Here is a 24,423-nt window from a genome sequence, read left to right on the forward strand (position 1 = left end):
TAATTGTATTGTGAATGAGGACACACGACAAGTTATTAAAGAGTTATTTCTTCTCCTCCGCCGTGTGCTCATATTCATTTGTCTATCATGGAATGTCTCATATCTTTGAATCGTTTTAGAATTTCATTTCATTTTTCAATTTTCATATAATATAACGCCTGTTTTTTCTAAACCAGTCGATTTGGTATGAATATTTTTTCACAGTACGCAGATTTAATTAGACTGAAACTGAGTCATGGGTGAATGATAGGCAAGGGTTCATGGTGGAATGTGTGTGCTGCATTTACAGTTTAATGAAAAAAATAATACTTTTGATTTGTGGAGATATTGATTTCTAAAAAAGTCCACCTGCAGTGATGAAACATTTCAGTAAGATTAATGCCCACAGTTTCAGAAACTTTGTGGAAGCCCCAGCTGTTAATTGAGCCAAGTGGGTTTCTGCACACACATCCTTTGCGAAAAACTCTTTCATGGTGCGTACAGATCAAGTTATCTGCTCCAATTCATCAGAGCCAAATTACTAATTTAACTAACTTTAAAGTGGGCTGAAATGTCTAAGACCATTGCAATGATGGGTTTTAAACATCGTGTCGTATTTCTCTGCTTTGTAGTTTGAGGCAAGAGATGTTTTAGAAGATAGCATGCCATCAATCAAGGACCGTCTTTTTTTTTCAATACCTCAGGGGGTCCTTAATGCATGAGTTAAAAAAAAGAGAAATCACTGAAAGTCACTGAATATTTCTTTTTTCCGGGAGCTAACAAATGACCTCCCTCCTTGTGTTGAGCAGTGTTTCGGGGATTGTGTGGGAAGGAGAAATAATGTATTCCTTTTCCATTAATAAGTAAAATACAAGTCAAGTGAAAGCTTTATCTACCAGCTCCAAAATCATCTACAGAGATCTATCATCACATGCAGCCAGGCCCTCCGACTGTGCTCCATGAGCTATTGTTTCTTTTTTGCCCCTCTCTTTTTTATTCCTCTTTATCCTAAAGATAGACCTGACAAGCTGATGTGATGCCGGAACAAAGTTGGGCAGAGCAGTGTGTACTCTGTGCCGCTGTAAAGGTAAAATATGACCTTTTGAGGAAAGAAGAATGGAGAAGTAAAAGGTCTGCAAGGCTGGAGATATCAGGCTCCCCTCTGAAGCGTGACACTTGGTCAATTGCAGGCTGATTGGATTTAAAGAGAGAGACAAGACGGAGAGTGATAGTGAAATAACAAATCAGCCAGGCCTCCCTGACACAGGCACCGCTGGGGATCCCACAGCTTTCTCCCGGAGTTTTTCATCAACAATTGTTTACAGTGGACAGTGGCTGCTCTGTCTGTCTCATCATATATTATTCATATTCAAGTTGTAAACATTGTTAGCATTTGGGTTCAATACTAAGGACACTGGTATACTTTTTTTTGTTTTTTTGAATGAGTGATTTTCTTGATTTTTCAATTTTTTTATGATGTGAAATTTTTCGGTATATGAAAAACGGACCCTTTTCACTGCTGCACCACACATGCTAAGGGCCGAGCTACCAATAATGTATGCAGCAACGCACACACACTCGACAGCATAAACATTCATAAAAAATATCATTGTAAACTGTGAAACTGTTGAAATTTTGAAAAATACCATGATAGAAATGTCTGATTATTTCAGAAAATATTTTGACCATAAAAATATTCTATATTCTATAAAGTAAATTGTCTATTGTCTACTGAGCAAACAGTTATGACAGAAAAGCATCTGAAAAGTGTGGCGTGTGGAAGTATTTCAGCTACTTCACTCTGGACGAGCAAGTAAGGAACAAATATGTGACTCACTTGGTTGCGTAGCTGTTCGCTCCACCTGAGGGAAGCGGCATCACAGGCAGCAGTGCAACGAATGATCAGCCTCCCATGACTAATAGTGCATTAATAAATAATAAATAATTTTGTCACGTTTGTGTGTGTGCGGGTGTGGGTGGCCGGGGAATATCTGAATATCTTCGAAGGAATAACATGTCACATAATATTTTGTTCAAACTTGATTTTTGGAGAAAGTGACAGCCCTACTGAGAACTCATATGGGCATTAAAATATGTTCTATAACTGAGACTAAGCCAAGAAAGGAAGGAGAGACTGTGTAAACCCTGAAATTGAAATGTTCAGATGTTTTATTTCCATGCAGTGGCATTTCAGTTTTGAATAGGATTTATTTTAGTAGCCTTAAATGACAAAAATAATGTGAATCTAGTACCTGTACCCCCCCGTATGTGTAGTGATTGGCATTTTAAGGAAGAATGCTTTTTGAATGTCTGTTCATCAATTGTCTGCTGGTGCTAATCTGACATAGGGCAAAAGACGGGTTACACTGTGGACAGGACACCAATGCTTTTGGGGGATTTTCCTCAAATATTCGATTAGTATAAACTCTGGCACATGAGAGCTAGTGAAAGTAATGCAGGGTCCACAGTGTGTTGCGCTACGAGGAGCAGCTAATGGCATGCATTCAAAAACCCTTGTGAATTTCATCATCTCTGCAAACCCACAAGCTCTCCACTAACAAATGTGTGCTGCTGCCACCTTGTGGTGATAGATGCATCGCCAATTAAGAAGTCATTGGAGTAGAATGGATTTTTTTTCATCCCAGCATTCGATAATAAAACGATTTTCAGTTTCTGAGCGGCTTTTTATAATCAAGCAAATAAGCGAATATTCATGAATGTATCGACGTTCTCACTCTTGTACTTTTTCAATTTAAGTTAATAATGATAGTGCTTATTTCATGCACCAAAACAACTTGCAGTTGCATACCAACTGATGACATGACATGTACACCAGCTGAGCCCATGATATTGTGTCTCACCTGAGAATATTTGTGGCTTCTTTTGAAAAGGCTAAACCATCAATAGTGTGACTTGGTACTTGTGGTTCATTTATTCCATCTACTCCTTTATGGATGGAATAAGTCAGACATAAATGGATCAGCCAATACAGATAAAAACCAGTTATGAGTTGTAATGCTGTGGCTTCTCTGTGTATATTGAATGATATAAAAACACATACACAGGTTAAAGTTACACAGTAAAAGAGATGGATTTTAAAATCTGAATCCGAACATTTGTGCAATTAGTGGCTAATGATCCATATGGAGCCAGTACAGCGTTACTCTGTATGGGTGGATGGTTTGCGTGGGTGTTATCACCCAGAGATAGGAGTGGTGGTGCTGAAGCTTTAATACAGCCAGATCATACTCAGCCTGAATAATGTAAAAAGAGCGCCTGCCAAGTGAGAAGAATACCATTCACAGCCGAAGAGGAATGCAGAATAATTGTGCAGCATTTGCTCCGTTTTCGATTTTCTCTTTGGAATTTTTTTTTTTATGTGGATGAAATCAAAAGTAGAGAAGCATGAGCAGATTTAAAAGATGCAAGGGTTCTGCAGATTGTATTCACTACAGTAAAACCGACATGAAAGAATGAAGCAAGTGACCCAGAACACATCAGGGGCTTTTTGTTCAAATGGCACTTACAACCTTCTGGCTCTTAGCTGTTGATGAAGCGTGGTTTCAGTGATACAGTAATCTAGGCTGGGACTGTGGGAAGGGGCCACCTCAGGCCTATCAAGCACAGAACCCCCTCATGTGCTCATGAGAAACCTTAAGGGCTTTGTGATCATCACATGTGACTAAAACCTTTCTTTTCTGGGCACAAAGACACTAAAAAACATAGCCTTATTTCAGACAGCGTCCCTTACTATGATATAAGACAGACACATTCCACACATTTTGATTAATACCTTTATAGGTGTGACTGCACAAGCAAGTATATTCGTAGTGGATTGTATTGAGGAATAATGCACCAGTTGTTTTTGTGCATCATCATCTGAGGAATCGAACAGTTTGTCGAGCACTTTAAGTTCTTGTTGTATATCATACTTGTATACGTATTATGGGTGCATTATTTGTATCATATCATATTATAATATTATGTATTATTTTTGGGTATGCTGGTGGCTATGGCACAGAATCATGAACCTGTCCTCCATCTGTGCGGCAGCACTACAACTGAGGCTGCGAGTCATTCTGTCTCGGATGTTTTACAGCACAACTGATGGAGCGCCTTGTCATATTTGTTAATAATTTACATGTTGTAAATTTTTAAATACAGGGATTTCAAATCCTGACATGTGAGTCCTTGAGTGCTTAACGAGATTTGTAAATCTGGACATAACAGTTGTATTTTACACTGTCAGGCTAGTTTTTGTAATGATGATAAAAATAGTGATATACTGTATACTATGATACTTAATCTTAGTAGTACTGGTGTGTTATCTTACATCTCATGCCCAATAGCCTTAAGAGTCTATAATGAATGTTTGTTCGTATATTACAGACCTAACCATGTCCAATTAAACACAATGACACAAACGGAGTTCTGAAATTCGTAGTCCAGTGTTGGATTTGGCTTATTCTAATTTGACAATTTATTTCTAATACGAAAAATGAATGTGTACAGTAAACAAAGAATTGTATTGCATTGAATAATAATCACAGTGCAGCCCATATATCGACACCTATCAAATTGCCCTCAAAGGAAGAGATCCACACCCCTAACACACATCTTTCTGTAGTCATAACGTACCTAAATCATATTGTAATCCCAAACCTAAAAAAAAAACCTTGAAAAAAAGCCCTTTGAAGTCACAACATCATAAGGTCAAAATTTGTCACACAGAGTCTATATATAAAAAGTGGCCTTAGTCTGGTTTTCAAGGTAAAGGAGTGACTCTGCTGGATGCAAAAATAACTCTTTGAAATGAGTTGAATTGAAGTCGTCATTTACAACGTCAGTAAACGTTTTCCTGAGGAGTTAATGGTCCAATTCACTACTTTCAGCTCTTCTTCAATAGAACATGATGTCAATTTTGTAAATTACGTTCCCATTTAGAGGAAGGATAAAGCATACCACATGTGAGCGTACACCAGCAGGAATGACTCAGACCCAACTGATATCGTTCAGTAGGTGTATTGTCTGGTGTGATTTTTCCGGTTGCAAAAATTCAACATATTGCAAATCTCAAGGCTTCAAAATAACCAATATAACCAAACACACACACAGAGAGAGCAATAGACTCACATTTCTATATACATTTGTGACATTAATAGCCCTCATATTTCAGGCTTATTTATAGAAACAAACAATTGCCATCATCTTAGCTGACGCCAGATGATATGGCCACCTTTCTGAAGCACGTCCTATGCAGCACCAATTCCTTTCCAGTTCATAAAGTTTGTCAATAATGACTGAAACTCCTCTGAGGATTTCATCATAAACCTCCACACATTCTGCTTCCAGCTGTATTGTTGATATTTGAGGTTGTTGGAGGTTTGTAAAGAGGAAAGCTAACAGTGCAGCACAACAGGCTGCCCTGATCCAGCCTTCGGAAAATGTGTTTGTCTCTATTGTGGATGTATGAGAGGAAATTGAAAAACAAAACAAGGTTAAGAAAATATAATGGCTCCCAGGATGTTAATGCCCTCCTCTTGTGCAGAAAAGCCTTCCCAGTGTGCTCCCATCCTAAAAACAAATCCTTAACATGCTTGTCATTTGATGCAGCTAAGCAGAAAGCTTCAGCCATTTATCATTGTTACAAAGGCTACCATGGGACCTTGCCCAAGCGTACTCTATAATAAGTGCTTTGTTCTGTCATGTTTTCAGTGCATACACCTCACACACTGAACACGGTAGTTTAGTGTTCGTGCTTCTGTTGCGACAGATTTCTACACCCTGTTTTATCCGTTAACATTATAATGAAAAAAAAGTACATTAACTGTCTTACTTAGGCTTGTGTTTCTTCATGAAATTGTTATAGACATTTGGTTTATAAACCTTTACCCACACTGATCACACTGTGTTGTGCTGAGATGAAATGTCAGTAAATGTCATGCCCTTTTGCAGTATATAGATGTTTTGCATTGAATAGCTGCACTATAACCAAGCAGGCTGAATGCCATGTGCTTAAACTTTGTTCAATAGCTTCATTTACGCCCGGCTGCTCATTAATACTTCGAATATTGTTTTATTGATACTGTCACGATCTGTATTTGTACCTTGCAAACACTACAAACAAAAATGAGTCGATTATTAAAACAAGTGATCAAATGATTCTCATCTTCCATCCTGGCAGTTGTAGTGTTGGTGGTATAAAACTTGAAAGGGCAAACATAAATAACAACATGGAAGAAAAAGATACAGTGCAGTGATGTATGGTTCCGTTTGAGTCTTTTCTTTTGTTTTGGACGCATTATTGCGGTGACTCATGGTAGTCCAGTGCTTTCACCAGGCTTGACAGCTCCAGAGGTTATTTCAGGCTATCTCCCCACTTCGCAATGCACAAACACCCCAATTGTCAATCTGTCACCTTTTTTTGCGAGGAGGCAGATGCAGCCGCAGAGGTGAATGTCCAAAAGCACTCTTGACTTTTGCTTTGATTAAAACATTTGTTTGTGTGCTCACGAATTGCACCCTGCTGCGAGTTTCCTGTGTATTTGCCAACAGCAGAAGCGCTCCTGAGGCCTGAGTACATACTGCACATTTGTGCGCAGTCATGAGCAGGGGCAACATCTGTCAAGTTCACATATGAGGTGCCTCACAGTTATGCTGTCCAAATAATTTTCGACATGAATAAAGCTGCGAGCTGAGATATTCAGTTATCTTTGATGTTGACAGCATTCATGCGTCCAAGAAAACTATCGTGCATGTGGAATAATAATGGGTCCTTTTTGTGCGTGTGTGTGTCCCTGTTACATTAATTTGTTTGCAGCGCTGTTTTAATAAATAAATTGGATTGCTTCTTTTTTAACCTTTTACTCTATTTTATAATCAATCGATACAGAACAGGATTGAAACTACATATTGATTCTAGAGCAGCTGCACAATCATTATATACACTCGATCTCACTGGAAAGAAATCTGAAATGACAGCTAAATAAATAATCAAAACTCTGAGTGAAGTTAAGAAAGATTGAAGAACAGAGACATCAGTCAGTATCAGGCCTTGATCGTTTCCTCCGCCGTCCTCCCTCCGCTGCTGCTGCTGAGATTCCTTGCCTGCAGATATGGCTGGTAGAAACAGAAAGGGCTGGTTTTGTTTTTTGCCTAAGAGAGGTTTGTTTCTAAGAGAAACAAGCTACATACAGACTTGTTTCATTTTAGCTTGTTTTGAAAAAAATTTTGTTAAATTTTGGAAAGTTTATCAGTTGAGATTGTGATAATGTTAAAAAAAAAGTAGAGTCAAAAGTAGAGATGCCCCGAAAATTCAGGGACCAATACATACTGGCCGAAAGACTTTTAACACCGAAACAAAACAACCAAAACAGGATGTTGTGATGACGCATTCAAAAACTGTGGGCAGCCTGTGCCTGTCTATTCTCACTTAGAGTCTGCCCAAGATCAGTTTGGAACACCAATAAAACAGTTCCAAAAAGATGTGAGAACAGCACCTATTAAATGCTGGAAAGATCCCCTGCACTGCGTCGCGACTGTACTCGATCCTCTTCATAATGATTATTACTTGGATGCGGGGATAAAGCAGCGCGTAGAGAAATGATCCAGGCTGCGTTGGGTACGGAGCGTCCACGGAGCGTACGGATAAGTGCTCAGCGCAGGTGCAGTGTGCTCTGCGCTGTGTGTCTGTCTGCACCAGATGAGGGACATGCACCCTCGTTGTCTGATATGTTCGACGAGATCCTTCTTAATATTTTCATAGATACTTTGAAGCATGCATATTAATGGTGACATCTATTGCCTTGACTTTAGTGAGGTAAGTACACACAGTCCCAGCCATAACAACAAAATTTGATTTAAAAACAAACAAACAATGATATTGAATTGGCATAATAATTTCTTTTGGTTTTCTTTCTGGTGTTTCCTGATTTTTCGGTTTTTGGTTTTGGTCAACAATTTTCCCTAGTCAAAAGTATTTTCTGCAGAAGTGATCAAACTTAAACTTCTCCTTTTCACAGCGCAGAGCTGCTATGCTGTGAATCAAGCAATACCCTCACAAGTCATTTGCTGGAATTTGTTGTTGTTTGTTTTCTTGGAGTGGAGAATTGCCCTCAGACAAATTATGTCTGAAGTAGCAACATAATTTAAAGTTTGTCGTTGTATGCTTGACCAGGAAATTTAGTTGGAAGAAAGCACGCTGTACTGCTGGGCAGCATGTGTTTGTGGTGGGTATATGAGTATTATTCAGGTTCACCTACAGTGGATGTTGGATAGTATTTTTGCTTGACATCAGCTGGTTCACTGTCTGCCTGCTGCTTGTGTGATGGGAAAAATAAAGACGTTTGGGTCACAGCTGTTTGTCCCTTCTCCATGGACCATATTGACAGATGTCTCCCATTTAACCCAAATGATGCTGTAATGAGAACTGGCCTGCTTTAGAAAGTTTCCCCACAGCTTTAGCGCTGTCTCGAGTGTAAAGACACCAAACTTTAGCATGTTTAGTCTTTGCAGAGACGAGCCTTTGTGTCTCTGAATGATCTTGCTCAAGTCTTTGAAGTATTTTTCAAAGTGTAATATAAAAAATTCATTCACAGAAAGACAAAAAAAGTCATTGCTGTTCTTCCAGTATGAACTGTTTCTGGAGTTGTGATGTCAACCATAAACACTCGTTCTTTCCCCCCAAAAGAACACACTGCAGGTGAGAGTACATGTGAGGGCTAACCTGTCAGTAGTGCTTTTAGCAGTTCCCTGCAGGTAGCATAGAATGAAATAGGGAGACTGCAACCTAGTTGACCTGCACACTGATATGCTGAATAATGACTGAACTGAGAACAGTGAGGTGAAGGACTGGAGCTCAATCCGATAATACTGAGAGACAGGCTGTGGAAGAAAGTCAGAGCAGACAACAGACAGAAGGAGGGACATTTACTTAGACAGTTGAGGCTGAAAGTGCAGTAGCATGTGAATCAAACTGTGTAAATGCTGAAATGGAAGATGAGCAAATGCTGGCGGATGATTCCCGGTCACATTTGTCTAATATTGTGTCACAGGATGATAAGCAGCCACATTCACCACAGGAGATGAATTATTTTGTAGATGAAACTCATGGAAGGCAGTCTGTGGAAATAACCAATTTCTTTCCTGGTGTAGACACATTCATTAATTATGTTCTAGGGATAAGAAAACCGGTTGGTTATGAACAGCTGAGTAAACAGAAAAAAGGGATTTTTGTCTTGACATGATACTGACTTTACTCGGGAAAGAAAAACAGAAAGATGGATGAAGATTTAAGAGTTTTACTGCCCTCTCTTTTTCTCTCTGCTCTACTTGGGTGTTTTGTCAGTAGAAACTTTCAAACATCAGGGGAGGGGGGGATTGAGATAAGAGTACGGTGTTACCATGTTTCCAGCTTTAGCAGCTTGGCTGCAGCGGAGCAGAGAGGGGATGTAGGGATCAAAGTTTTTGGTGTCTTTGTGAAGAATGATGACTTACAGAACACAAACTCAGAGTGTCTAGTGGAAAAAATCAATATCTGAGTGTCTCAGTGGTATTGGGTCCAACCTCACCTTTGCTGTTAACAGACTGGTGCTTCTCAAGTCAGACACCAATGTAATGCTGTAGATAAACCACACACACTCGTCATGGAAATGCAGAAGAGTGCAGATTTCTTTTTTTCTGAAGAGGATTTCAATGCACTAGACCTATTGTGCTCTTTTTGCCTGCGTCAGAGACTGGTGGGCCTCTGCAGTCGTTGTCAGGCGGGCTCAGCATGTTCTATACCATTAGCAGCAGTTCTGCTTTGTTAAGTGACGTATCTGCTCTATGATTAGAGTGGGTTTGATCTGGATCTGGCTGGTATAAGGACATTGTCGACATCCTGTTTTCACCAGTAGTTCTTGCTTGAATGTAAAACGAGACATAAGCTGATGTTCCATAGCCCTGAACCCTAAAATGACAGCAGCTTGGGTTAGGAAGTTTGCACGACTGACGTCATCAAGGCAGTAAGAAGAAAAGAATTACTGCCAGACTTTGTCGAGACACTGAGATTAAGTCACAGCAGTCGTCTGCGTGGTCTTTTTTGGATGGCTTTGGTATGGAATCCACAGAGGATCAACCTGTCACATCAGCCGATTTGATAAGATATCTTTGCTGCAGTGGAGGTGTAACTCAAATGTGTTAGAATTGGTGACGTCAAATGGTGAGACTGCAGAATGTAACAGAGAGGACTCCTCTGCTCACTCCTCACTTTACCAAGTGCATCGGAGAACAACGGTGGGCTTCACATATACCAGAAAATATGTAAATCCCTCTCTCCCACCTCCTTTTTTTGTTGGTTTATGAAGGCATGGGTGTATACTATGTCTAAAATCCATAAAAAAGTCTTATTTTAAGGCAGTGGTCACCAACCCCTTGTCCACAAGCACCGTGTTGCCCGCAGGCAGTCAAAAAGGGCCTGCAGTGCAGTTCTGAAAATGATAAAAGTGACGTACCACAAGCTGCTGCTAAGCACTGAGATAGATCGCTCATGTTTGCAGATGTGTCTCAGAAAAAAGGGATTGCATCTCACAGCTGAGCACTGACCACTAATGCCTCTGCGCCTGCTCGGAGGCCGCACCTTGCATAAGAAGGTTGACACACTGTGTGTGTATGCTGCTGTCTTCTAAACTAATAGTGATATATAGATTTATCTAAATGTAAATGTCAAAGGACAAACTTGTACTCTTTATAAAGACAAATACATTATTGCATGACACCAATGCTGCATATTTTGTTTTCACAGGATAACTGCATGTTGTATGTGATTTTAAGAAGTCATGATAGAGCATCATTAGATGGTGGTCAGAAAGTCAAGGTGGTTTAATATGTTGGTGCCAGGGTCGTCTCCCAAAGGTCCAGATATCTCCGTGCAAAACCCCCTCCTCAAAAATTAATAAAAATCCAGCAGCAGCGGTCATATTTCATCAGCAGGGTAGGTCACTGTTAGCTGCTATGTTTTGATGTCCTCAACTGCCTGTGCTTTTAAGGTTCAAGGAGAGGACATAAGCTTTCCTGAATTTGAACCAAGCTTACAGTTCAAAGACACACATCTCTTCTCTCTTGCAATCACCTTGCTCCTGTGGTTGCATGGTTATACGCTCATGTATACTGGTTGCTTCAGAAAAGTGACCTTGAGAGTGTTATTCTCAAAAAGTCTGCATGATTAAAACTTACATAGATACAGATGTGTATGATTTATTGCTATGATTGCAGAGCTGAGATGGCACTTCCACAACACCTTGTTTTAATGCAGTGAAATAAATTAATGCTGTCAGACAAAATTAGTATGGAACACATTTTCAACTTGCATCACCCTGTATCTTTTATTGAAGAAAATTAATGTAGTGTGTAATTTATATTGCGAGGTGTATTAACCATTGTGTGTACATCTTCAGGAGTTGGCTGAAACTAAACTGAAGAAGCCTCTTGGATAAGAGGTGAAATGTCTGCAAACTTAACTCAAGCAAGTCCAGTTACCGACAGCTATACTGAAGATGACTACGACCTGGATGACACACTAGTGTCAGTAGACAATGAGGTTGACCTTAACTCTAATAGGTGCATGTTTACACATCAGACGCTCTATTCAGAAGGTGTCACTGGTGTTCATGGTAAAGAAATTCAGTAACTAACATCAGTGTTAAATGATGATATCGATTTATACTTATCACCAGTTTAAAATCAAACATCATCTTTGCCTCTTCAAAGATCAGAACTAGATTAGATCGAATCCATTATCATTGTCACTTGGTGTATCAGTGATTATTTCTAAGGCCAGTTTCACAGAAACTGTGACTGAACTGAAGAAAAGAAACTGTGAAACTGGCGTGACGGCAGCAGTGCTTCTCAACTGTCATTCACGCCAGGTGTGTGTCTCCTGGCCACCTGCAATGGATCTGCTGGGGAGCTTCTGCTGTGTTTTACATACAGATTGCCTCTCTGATAATCGTAAAACATACTTTGAAATAATACCCCTCTGTATTCAGCTAAATACCAGGACTCTTAATATGAAGCAGCACATCCATTGGTGGTTAGGATTATATGTATAGAGTGCTTTTAATTTGAATTAGGAACAGGACGTGTTGTGTCTGTGATGTATGTAACAGATGTAGATGCTGAAATTGAGAAGGAAGATCATTTTCAATGTTTTTGCTGTGAGACACATGAGGCTTGCTCTATTCCCAAAAAGAGATTGCATGTGTCTCACTCGCGGGACACGTGCAGAAGATACGTGTCTCACACAGCTTGTGTGAATGGCGTTATTATATAATGTGTGCCGAAATGAAAAGACATGTCGCAGCCTTAACACTCATCCAGTGTGAAAACTGGCCTAGTGATCCATCCATCCATCTTCTACCACTTTCTCCACCACATGAGGGTTGCGGCGGTGCTAGTGCCAACCTCCACTTCCTTTAACCACAGAATGTGTGTGGTCGAGGCCACAGGTGATAGAATATAGACAGAATATATGTTTGTTAGCAATATTTTATAATAGCAATAGGACATTCGGGTGTAATTATTGCATTTTAAGCTCATATTGCATTCCCCACCCGCTAATGAACAGCAAAGAAATGCTATGAAATAGAAAAAAAAAAGATCAAATAAATGGCTGTCATTACCTTTTGAAGAAAAATTCACACTCAGTGTTGCTGGTGTTATTGCTATAATAAGAACAGATATAATTTTTTTTCTCGCAATTACTGATTCCACAATACACTGTGAAAACAGAATAGGCATTCACACAAATAAAAGGGTGCAGTATGGTATTTTGAGAGAGGTGTTTTTGTCGCTGCCTCATACTATTAGAATGACAAAAACATCAAATAATAGAGGTGTGCCACACACACACACACATTGCATTGTTAACCCCATGTGAGTCAGGCAGCAAATGATGAAAAAAATTGCACACCTTTTCAAAACTGCTGGCTCGGTTTTAAAAGGAGAGGAACCTGCACTCACGAACGTGCCACGTCCATAGTGTCCTGGAATATTTTAGAGCACAGAACTAGCGTTTTAAAATACATTCACATACACAGCCTGAATCTGTCTGGTTTCCAACGTCATTTACACTGAGCCAACAGGGAGACATGAGTGATTTTAATAAGGGGTTCAACATGAGCACAGGGATGAAATGTAAGCACTGAAAGTGTCGGCATTAATACATGGGGCCAGTGCAGAAGTCACAGGGGGTGTGAGTGAAAGACACAGGGAGTAAAGGAATTAACATGATGAGAGCTGAATGGAAATGGAAGTGGAACCTATTGGCTTCAGTTCCCAAAAGCTAGGGTGATGAAGCCTGACAGAGGCTGTTCAGCATTGGTGATGGAAAATAGCACTGAGCTGAGTTGCGCCGCAAAATGAATAATCCAACAAACCTCAGAGGTTCCCAGTGCTTTTAAATGGGCCACTGTATGAGGAATGGTCTGTAGGGGACAGCTGAGGGGATTTTTTATTGACCCCATCACACATTGCAGCCTGAAGGCAGTATGAAGGTATGCCAGTGTATGTTGGTGAAGGCTTGTGAACACAAGTTATTTTTCACTGCTGTGTGATTTCTTTTTTTCTCTCTGGAGGGTTTAGTGTTTTTTCATGTCATTGGGTTGCATCTTCTTTCTACACCTGAAGGTGTTGACAGCTTTCATTTCCCTGAGCTGAGTCCTTGAAGTGAAGGGCACGTACTTGGCAGCGGAGGTTTTGAGCATTTCATTTGCAGCAGTCTATCAGTGCTGTGGTACACCCACGGAGCCTCTCTACCCAGGATTCTATCGCCCTTTTGCTGTTCATTGATGGATTGACAGATCTCAGTCGATGAGAAACCAATAGGACAACACTTAAAGTGCAATTCGAATTGATTTCTCATGGATTGCAGTTAACGTACAAACAAAAAGGTGGCTGAACTTCCTCAGGAAGGGTGCACTATATGTGACTCTTAAGAAAAACAGAGTTACGGAGGAGCTAGGGCTGTCAATTGTAGTCCAAAACTCCAGATTCCAAGGTTGAACAATAAAAAAATAAGACTGCACAAGACTGTAGGACTGCCCCCGACTAAGGATTTTTTTGGTTGACTATTGGTCATCATTTGAGACTATTTGTTGACTAATTGCCAACATGTTGAAGATTTTAATGTAAATGTTAAAATCTGAGGTTTGAGAAAGGATGTTATAAGAAACCTTAAAATCAACCCTTAATTAAAGAATAGCCAACATTAAACAGATGTGCCATGTACGGAGGGAGCCGCATACTTCAAGCTGTGCAGTGCAGTAATGAATGTGTGTGAAGGGATTGGAACAATCAGCAAAGAAGATCTGAACCTTTTGTTGAATTTAAATACATTAGAACATCATATTAACTTTGAACAAGAGCACAATTTATAATGAGCTTTTGAATTATTAAATTTACAAGCGAGCGCAGTAGTATACACCCATGACACACTGCGGCAATTGTCAGATCAACCAACTTGTAGACTAAATATTTTGTTGGTTTTCAACACAGTATCACCCTGTAACACCACCACAGTAAATGATAAATTGTTTCTTAATGATTAATTTTTTTCTGAGTGTCAGGGGGAAAATACAGCAGGAGAGCATGGCAGCATTTTATCAATCAAACACACAACCTTCGAGTTGAAAGACGACTCGCTCTACCACTGAGCTACCGTCGCCCCCTAGTCAGCTGCCCATCAGCCATAAACCCTGATGTGACTGCTGTCAAACTACACAGTGGGACCACACTTCCTGTGTCTGCCCTTTCAAAATAAAACCATGCGTGGTTCAGGCTTATAGGTTTCAATTTTATTTAGTCAAGACAAAGCTTCCAATAGAGATTCCAGTGGGTTTTTTTTTACCTGTTTTTTTTTTTTTCTACCAGTGACTAAATGACCAATGAAATCTCGCCAACTAATGATTATTGTGGTCATCCAAACATTGGTAGGGGACAGCCCTACCAAACTGTCATATTGAAAAAACAAGGCAGTGATTTTATTTTGTTTTTCTGTGGAGGATACAAGCAAACTCAACCATCCTCCCGAGCAGACGAGCACAACATCAAATCAAGCAGCATGAGGAAGTATTTCAGTATTTCATCTATTCATAGGTGGTTAAGCAATGAACATCTTCAAAGGAATAGTGAGGCACAATTTTTGGAAAAAGTGACAGCCCTATTACGAGAGCAGGGTGATGTTAACATGAATGATAAATTGAGGTGGAGAGAGTTTCTATTTTTCTTTGTTGACAGAGGCAAATACAGTTTGTGTGTGCTGTTCACCTTATGTATGACATGGCAATCAGATTGACATTCTCCATCCAGGCAAAAACTGAAGGCCAACAGCTCAGGTTGTACCACACAACACCTTAAAATGCTAAACACAGTAACTGACTCCATGTTTTGAAGCGCTTTTAGTTGCAAAGGTTTGTCTCCTCATTTGCATAATGCAATGCTTCATCCCCTAAGCGCTTGTCCCGTGCACTCATAAGGCATAAGGCAAATTTGCTTTCGTAGCTTCTCTGGATCCAAGAAGCACTGATCCTGTTCATCTGTTCAGAATGTCTGTTTAGCTTGCTGCGCTCCTAGTAGCGGAAGAATTAACCCAGTTTGATCTCACTCCTTTGCATTCCACTTAAATTGTTTTCATCGTACACTGTCACATCTTCTGCTTTGCATCACAGTGAGAGGAAAATGTCCCGCGTGGCCCCACTTTCAGGGAAGGTTCTGTTTAACAATGCATATAAGTAAGTGTTAGTCTGTCCCCAGTCAGCCCTGCTCTTTTGTCTTCCACTCCATCTGACGCTCTGTGTTGCTCCCTCTGTCTTGTTTCCCGTTTAATGAATGGTAACAGCAGGAGTTTATGGACAGGTGCTGGGCTGCTGTCACCTCTGGGCTTGTCTGGCCATTGCTCTTTAATAAGGTGGTTAGCTTTTTGGATACTATAGTATATGGCTCCTTTTTTGTGTGACTTTCATTCTTAATCAGCCATTATGGCCTTTGGATGCTTGAGTTGAACGTGTTTGTTGTACACCACTGATGTGTGTGAGTGGGTCTGTGACACACGATACATTCTATATGTATAAAAAGCGCTATATGAATAAAGTTTGATTTCGAGCTGGGTGATAAATCGATTTTATCAATTAATTCACATTTGTGAAGATTAGTTTTTAATGAAAATCAGCTTTCTCTTTAACCTCCACTACCAGCACTCCCCTTGGGCTCCTGTAGTTAAGATAAGATCCCTGGAACTGGGACATTGTAGCTTGCTAATAAGTTATATTTTTGCTGATGTTTACAAACCTATTTTGTTCATATTATGCTTGTTTTGGGGATTTTATTTCTTTGCACTTTAACCCTAAGCTGAAACTTTGTCGTGGAAGTGGAAGAAAAACGCATTCAAATCAAGCTTGGTGTGAGAGTCTGAGATTTTATTTTTAAGCCATAGCACCCAGCCCTAGTTTGATTCATGCATTGATATTCAGACGGACCAGTCCCTCCTGTGCTGATGCATTGCTGCTGACTCCATGAATCTTCAACGCCTCGGTTAAGTAAAGTTAAAACTGTGTGTTTACTAATTTGGTTGGAACATTTCTTGGACCAAGACGGGGATTTGAGACTGAAAATTAGCCCGGAGGGATAGCTTTAAAATTAAAAAGGCAAGAAGTGATCTGAAATATTTAATATGTCTCCCTCTCCCCCCCCTTAGACACACACATATTCGTTCTCACATGCAAGATCTTTTTATCTTTTAGTCTCCCTTTCTCAAGGCCATAGCTCAAAAATCTTTGGTGTGTGGGTTTTTGTGTGTGTGTGTGAGAGCGAGATAGAGCGAGGGCACATGCTATCCCTTATCTGTTACTCTCAAAAACTACACCACAGGAATAAGCTACATTTGATATGTGTATAGTAAATGCATGGCTTCCATACATTTGTGGCATTTCATTTTCTGCTCTATTCCTAAACATAAGTCTCTGCATCAAGAATGAAATTCACCACATATCGTTCAAGCACAGAATCAAATGTTTTGAAGATATTCTTTGCCTTCAATGAATTAGACAGTGATGTGGGAGAGGGATGGGAAGACAAACAGCTATGGACCTGGTGGAATCAAACCCTAAAGGGCACCAGCTCTACCAAATGAGCTACCCAGCGCCCCACAGAATCACATTTTGATACCATCATTGAAAGGCAATTCAAACAGGATTCATTTGAGGGAATAAAATTGCATACATTTAGTTTTATGGTAATATTCACCGAAGGTCAGGCATCATTTGGGAACATTTTTATTTCTGCTGTCTTTTTCCTGTGTTACATGTTCTTTTTGGATCTAATTTCCTCCTAGTTTTCTAACTTCTCCACTCATCAATTCTCCTCTGATGTATTTCTTTCTCCTGCCTCGATTTCATTTCCCTTCCTTTCTTTCATATTCCACTGTGGCCTACTCTCCCGGAATAGGAATTGGTTTTGCCGGACACACCGTGATTTAAAAACCCTATACCTTGAAGCTGCTTGAATAAATCTTTAGTTCTTATTAAAGGCCATTTGTTAAAATGCCCTGAATTGGGTTTCACACCTTTCATATTGCCTCGGTTTATTTACTCCTTATCAAAGTGGGATGGTCTTCGCTGGCAGCTTGTGTAATATTTGCTATTCAACCACATAATTAGCCAAAAATGTTTTTTTTCTGAGGTTTAATATTTTCCCAAGACGAGACAATGTCCCCTGAGTGGGTGACTGCAGTCGAGGCAGACAACGTGCAGAATTAGAACCGATATGCAAACAAATAATTGCGCTTCAATTAAAAACAGTCAATTAGCCCTTGTTTTAGAGGAAAATAATGAGCTTTTCCCACTAAGCGGAACATCAGAATTGCAACCACAATTAGTCCGAAAGATGGTAGTGCAGTAGCTCAGTGGACACCAACATGACTGGTTTATTAGAGCAAATATCCCAACCCAGTGGACAATAACACATTTTGCCTGTGCATATAAAGTACACAACAAAGAAAGCTCTCGTTGATGTGTGTTTTGTGTGAAGATGAAACAAATAAAGAAAAAATATAAACAGTACAGCAAGACAAAGGGATGGAGGGCTGTGTGGAAATCAATGAGCTCTGCTGTGCAGCTGACATTTCTATCTCAGATAGCTGCCTCTGAGTGCTTCTCTGCAAGCTCCCTCTGTCACACTGTCATATGTCTGCTGTAGCATCTTCCATTAGGTTTTGTGGCCTTTTTACATCACAGGCTGCGAATGAATGTGCTCATTCTGTAGAGTGAATTGCCATTATGGTTTTGTCTCTAACTACCACCGAGCCCCGTGTTTTTCCTTGAATGATGAACTTGATTGACGTCGATTCCAATAAGGTGGATTTGCCATTGTGCAGTTTTCTCAGGCTTGAAGGAATACACTTAATGTGGAGCCCTCAATAGCTGTACTGAGGACCTATGAGCTCCAATGCTGAATACTAAATATTTGCATTCAGTCCCCATGCTAAATGCAAACAGATGTAATCACACACACTGTATCATTGCATCAATTATTTTGGTGTGCACACATGAATATAACACTTCTCCCAGCAGATTTTCAGCTTGGCAATAAGAAAATCCAGATTTTATTGTGTTCCTTTTCCATCACTTATCACTTGAGACAATCAGTGTGTCCACAGAGATAAGGCAATTCAGTCCACATTTCCCTGCAAGTGAGGGGCATAATTTCACCCTCCATAGTTTGATGAGACTGAAAATAACATTTCCTCTTTCACATCAGCTTGTATCCCTGGAATATTGCTTGAAAACTCCTTGCACACAGAAACACACTGTGAAATATCACAAGGTTACAGTAAAGGCTTGCTACATTTCTCCTCCTCAGCACCACTGGTCTGAAACCAATGTCGTCTGTGGCCAAAAGTGACTAAACCACAGTGGAGGTGTGAACTGGACTGAGACCAAGGTGGCCGCCATGGGAGCGACTAGGACAAGAAACAGCAGGCTATATTTACTTTGAACTGTGCTTGTCCAAACTGCGTTGCGCATGGTCTCGGAAATTACAGAGTACAGCTCGGCACGCTGCATTATTCACATGGTGGGGGCAGTGCAATATGGCAAGCAATATTTGAAGACCAATTCAGGAATTAGCAGCATCTGTGCGTGTCGTTGCTGCACCAGGTGGCAACCGGCCCTGGCCAGCGACATGTTGATGTTTTGCAAGTAGAAAAATTCACAGGCATCACCTGTAACCAGGCTCCTTCTAGGCAATACCAGCTGTCAAAGACACTGGTGTTCCCTCGTAAGTGTCATACTTTATTCTCTATTTTTCTCTAAATGGGAACACAATTTACAAATGATATATTATATATTGATTCCTGAATGTAGCAGTTGAGACCATTATCTCCTCAGGAGAAGGTTTACTCGCATTGTAAATCCTTTGTGAAGGAAACTCATTTTCACCACAGACTTCCATTCAATGTAAGTTCCTTTTGCAACCAGCAGAGTTGCTCCCTCACTTTGCAAACTGGAAGATTAGGTGCACTTTTTATATATACAGTCCATGTGGAGCACACACATCTTCCCGTGCTTGTGAGTACAAATTGTGGTTTCAAAACATAGAATTTGAGACATTATGATGTTGTTTTTAAGGGTTAAGATTTTTTAGGTTGAGGGTTATAATGAGGTTCAGGTTAGGGTTTGGTGGTGAAGGCAAAGGAATACATAATGACTTCACAGCTATCAAAAGATGTGTGTGAGGGGTGTGGACCTCCCCCTTTGACAACAGTTTAGTATGTATATAGATATGCGCTGCAATACAATTCACGGAAGGTATTTAATTCAATGCAATACAATTCTTTGTTTACTGCGCACATTCGTTTTTTGGTTAAACATTAGAATTAGCCTAAACCTGTCACTGCTTACCTTCTATTCAAACAGATTTCTTTTCTTTTTTTAGTTGTCTACTGCTGGTGATTAGAAAACTTTTTGTCTTCATCTTGTCATAATTATGTTGAAATTGATGTTTGAAATGGTGTCATCCACATTCATATTTCTCTCCTGCAACACTTGCTTTTTACTTTGATTTTCTGTTTGCCTTTGAGATAGTTTTTTTGTTTTTGTTTTGTTTCTGAAAAACTGTCCCTGGATTTATGACACAAAGGAAGCGTGTTGTTCCATAACCAATGAATAAATGAATAAATACAATAAAGGGAATGGAGTCATCTCACACACATAGAGGTGCTCATTATATCATAATACAACACTGACTCTAAAGACAAAGACCCACGACCCTACTGCCACCATACTGCTTTGTCTTTAGGACCAACATAATTACAAATGTTTGTTACTCCTTGAAGGAATTGTGCAAACCTGCAGAAATAAATAGAAAACAAAAACATTGACCATTTTGTGGATGTTGGAAGTTGGGGAAAACCTTAGTGTGGATGGTGCAGATGCCATGTTTTCTTCACGAGTCACCTGATCGTTCAATCGCCAAGACCACTAACAGGACTAGTAAGCCACCTCATTCGTCCAGAACGCAGCTGCTTTGCTGTGCATTAACACTTGGTTGGAAAGCAAATATAGCTTCAGTGTAATGACCACTCAAATACAGCAAAACACTATATGATGTTGAAAATTCTTTCCTAAACTGATGTGATGAGTGGGATGAAAATGGAAAATGTTTTAAAATGGAGTGCATTTTTTTTTGGGATACAATTTTTTGAAATGACAGAAAATGTAATCCCATGTCAGTTACACTCAACCCCTGCCGACGTGTAGGCTCCCACATCCATCTGTCATTCGGCTGCGCGCGCTCTCAAGAGTTCAAAGTTGTTCAAATTACAAGCTTGAAATCTTTGACACACGCACCAGATAAATCCAATTTAGATATGTTCTCTGTTCATACATAATGTCATTTTAAAAGCAGTCCCAGAATTCAAGTTGTTCCTGCGGCTGTACAGGGGACTCCATCCACGATCAAACATAGAGGAATAGTTTTCCATGTTTAATGCTTATTACCATCATAGCAGATCTCCGAGGCTTGCCGTTACCTTTGCAGACTCACAGATCTAGAAGTCCATTACGAGTGAGGGCTGTCCGACTAAAGACATGACAGTTGCATTAAAGCTTTGAGACACTCTTTGGTGCATTGTATTCACCCTAATGAAAAGTCAGCATTTGTATGTGGTTTCCTGAATGAATTCCCCCGGAATTTATGTGAAGCGTGCAGTCCATTTAAGTGCTGCCCAGGTCTTTTCGGACATAAAAAAAGAAAACAGAAAAATATATTATTATTCTCCATTTATTATATCTGACAGTGGCCACTTTCTGGAGTTTACATATATTGCATCCACTCTTCACTGTCTGAGAACACAGTCTCCACTGTAATATTCTTTTTAAGTGTGTTATTGTGTGTGTGTGTGTGTGTGTGTGTGTGTGTGTGTTTGACTGTAAGGACTACAAAGGCATTCATAAGTGAACCTCTTATTCAACATAATGCTCTTCAATTGAATATATATATTCATCCAGTTCTCTAAAATCCACAAGATTCTCCACATGCCCCTTAATAACCTCAATTTCACATAAACATTCTCTTTATACTGCTTGTTATAATGAAGCCTTTTGTAAAAGTATTGCATTTGAATTTACCATAAACCCCACAAAAAAAAATACATTTAAATGAAAGAATATTATTCATTCATTTGAATGCATTTTTTTTGGTCTTTCATTCTGAACAAAGGATTATCTGTGCAGTCGCGCCTTTATCACTGAAACAATTATTTGACAAGTTAATTACTAGTTAGCAATTAATCTGCAAAACATACATTTAATTAACTTTTCAAAATTGAACAGGTTGTGTGAGGACTTTTTTTCTTATATGGTTATAATCAAAATGTCTTTAGGCTGCAACTTCCTGGGTTATTATTTAATTGTTTTAACACCCAATTCCACTAAAGATCTTCCTCAAGGGAGCATTAAGGTATATACATGATGGGAATTGAGTGAAGTTTTAGCACGGCCCAGTGAGATGTGTAAAGAGCAGGATGCCTCTAATGCAGGCTCAGACCATTGTGTCAGGGTGACTAATAACCTATAGCGATCTCAGTTGTTATTGCTGGCTCACACACACACAAGTACCATATGATTCATTCTGTTTCCTACTCTGGAGAGGCGTGACTCAGCTGCACTCAAGAGAAGCCACACTAACGTTTCTATCTCCATCTCAATTTCCCTATCTTGACCCATAGACTCTTGGTCTAAATGAAGACATCAGCACTCAAGGAAATGGGTTTGTCCCAGAAAGAAACCCATGTGGTGCAGCACAAATTAGCTTTGAGCTCTGCCGCAATCAACGTAACAGTGGGTGCCATTAATTTGTGAGGTTAAATCCTTTGACTGACCCAAATACTGCATCATCGAGAGGCCATTTATTTTTGCATTGGCTTGGTCATGACCTGGTGTCTACCAGGTCTGTCGCTGTCTAATTTACAGACAGTATCACAAAGTCAGCGTAAAGTAAGGGCTTAGTGCTCCAGAAAGAGTAACCTACTTTATTAGTGCATCTATTAGGGGTGTCACGATCTCAAATGTAAATCGAATATTGATCGAAAACGACGTCACAACCTCGACTTTCGAAAGCAAAGGTGGAATCAAGGATTTAGCCACGTCCTGCAGGTGTGCCAGAGGGGGAAAAACTGTGTCGCGTTTGTAGCCGTTGTAGCACGACTACACGGGCAAGACATCAGCCAAATTCGAACCTACTCCCGCTTCTCTGAAATCACTGGTGTGGATTTTTTTAGCAAAGCACAGGACATCTCCATATGCATCATAAGGTTGAAGACATAACTATGAAAACAACTCTGTTAACACAGGTAACCCTTCTGTCCATATTTAGAGCAAAAAAATCCACAAAATTCAACTTAAGCTAAAGCAATAACTAGCACTATAGGGATTTTTGTAGCATAGCAACCTTATCCAGTAACTTTGCATGCTCATCTGAGGAGTGAGTAAAGTCTGGTGTTACTGGCGTCTCCTTGCCTGGAGATGCAGAGAAGCATCCTCAAAAGGTTTCCTCAGAACCTTTATAGTCCTGAGTTGTGCAGACATCCTCTGCCTCACAGCAGCAAATCCATCACTCACTGCAGACGTCATGCAAGTCTGCAGTTCATGTCTGTTTAGCAGCTGCTTTTGAGCATTAGATTATAACTGCTGAGCAACTATCAGATAAATACCTTTTGTTACACACCGGAGCTTTAATTGACTATTTATTTATATCTGCTTGATGCATAATTTTTTGGGTATTGCTTGTCACGTTTCCTTTCATTGGCCACATTTTCATAATTTCATAATCATAATTGGATTGGTCTGTTTGTACAGCTGTATCCACACAAAAGCATCCGGGAAAGCATCAAAATTGCACGCATCATAAACTCCCAAGAGAAATATTATCCGTTTTGCATGACACAGAATCATTTATGGCTGATTTTCTCTGTGTTTATATGAAAATGATCACAGCAGTCTTAATTACAAATATTTGACAAATGAAGTCAAGTTGGCCAGCATTAGGCTGGCAGCTTTGCTGTATCTCAGGGCTGCCAGGCTAGGCCATGGAGCTTCAGCCTTCAGTCTGGTGGACTCACAGACAGCCAGTCTGCAGAATTGGCCTGCAGTCCCAGGAGAACCTTCCACTATCGCGCTGCGTCTGCTGTTCTCCCACCTCACATACATCCATCCTGCCTGGCTAGCCTGTCAAATCCTACATCTCCTATCCTCTCTTTGCCTTCCACCGTTATTCCCCCTCCTGCTTTTTCCCCTCTCTTCCTCTGCTCCACTGAGCTTGTGAAGGTGAGCCAGTCCCCAGTGGGACTACTGTACAGATTGCAGTCCTTCCTTTTCAAATGGAGGCCATTCTCTTGTGGATACCGGAGTGAAAAATGGCTGGGCGGTTCTTTGTCTTCCTGAACCTTCTGTTTGGCTATTTTTGTCTTTCAATGTGCACCGATCTCTGGACGTCTGTATTATTAATTCTGTCTCTGGTCAGCTGTTCTTAAACTGTCACTGTGGGAGGTGCAAGCTGCTCAATGTGCCATTTTAGAGCGGGGCTGACAAAGAAAGCACTCCCTGATGTTTAGAACAGTTTGACGACAGCCGCCACCCAATCACATGTCTTTAAAAGCTCTTTCATGAGCAATACGTGTGAGGGAGCACTGGAAAAGGTGCAATGAATGCTTCAGTATAGCTCTGTCTCAACCTCTAATGGATGCATCTAATCAGTTTTCCTGGGTAGTGTTCATTTGTGAGAATGTAAATATGATAGTTTGCAATCACAGTATATTTAACATTGGAATTATATTGTATTATCTTTGCGTAAGTATCATGATAGCATTGAATCATGAAGCCTCTGGCGAATGTCACCTATGTTGGGCCTCTATGG

General features: G+C 40.1%; 1 protein-coding gene across 1 annotated transcript in view; it reads left to right on the forward strand.

Moving 5' to 3' along the window:
* Positions 1–24,423, forward strand: part of furinb (furin (paired basic amino acid cleaving enzyme) b) — a 100,226-nt gene that overhangs the window by 23,850 nt on the left and 51,953 nt on the right. The window lies entirely within an intron of this gene.

This window comes from Solea senegalensis, linkage group LG10 (genome assembly GCF_019176455.1).
Source record: "Solea senegalensis isolate Sse05_10M linkage group LG10, IFAPA_SoseM_1, whole genome shotgun sequence".
In the NCBI taxonomy this organism is placed as follows: domain Eukaryota; kingdom Metazoa; phylum Chordata; class Actinopteri; order Pleuronectiformes; family Soleidae; genus Solea; species Solea senegalensis.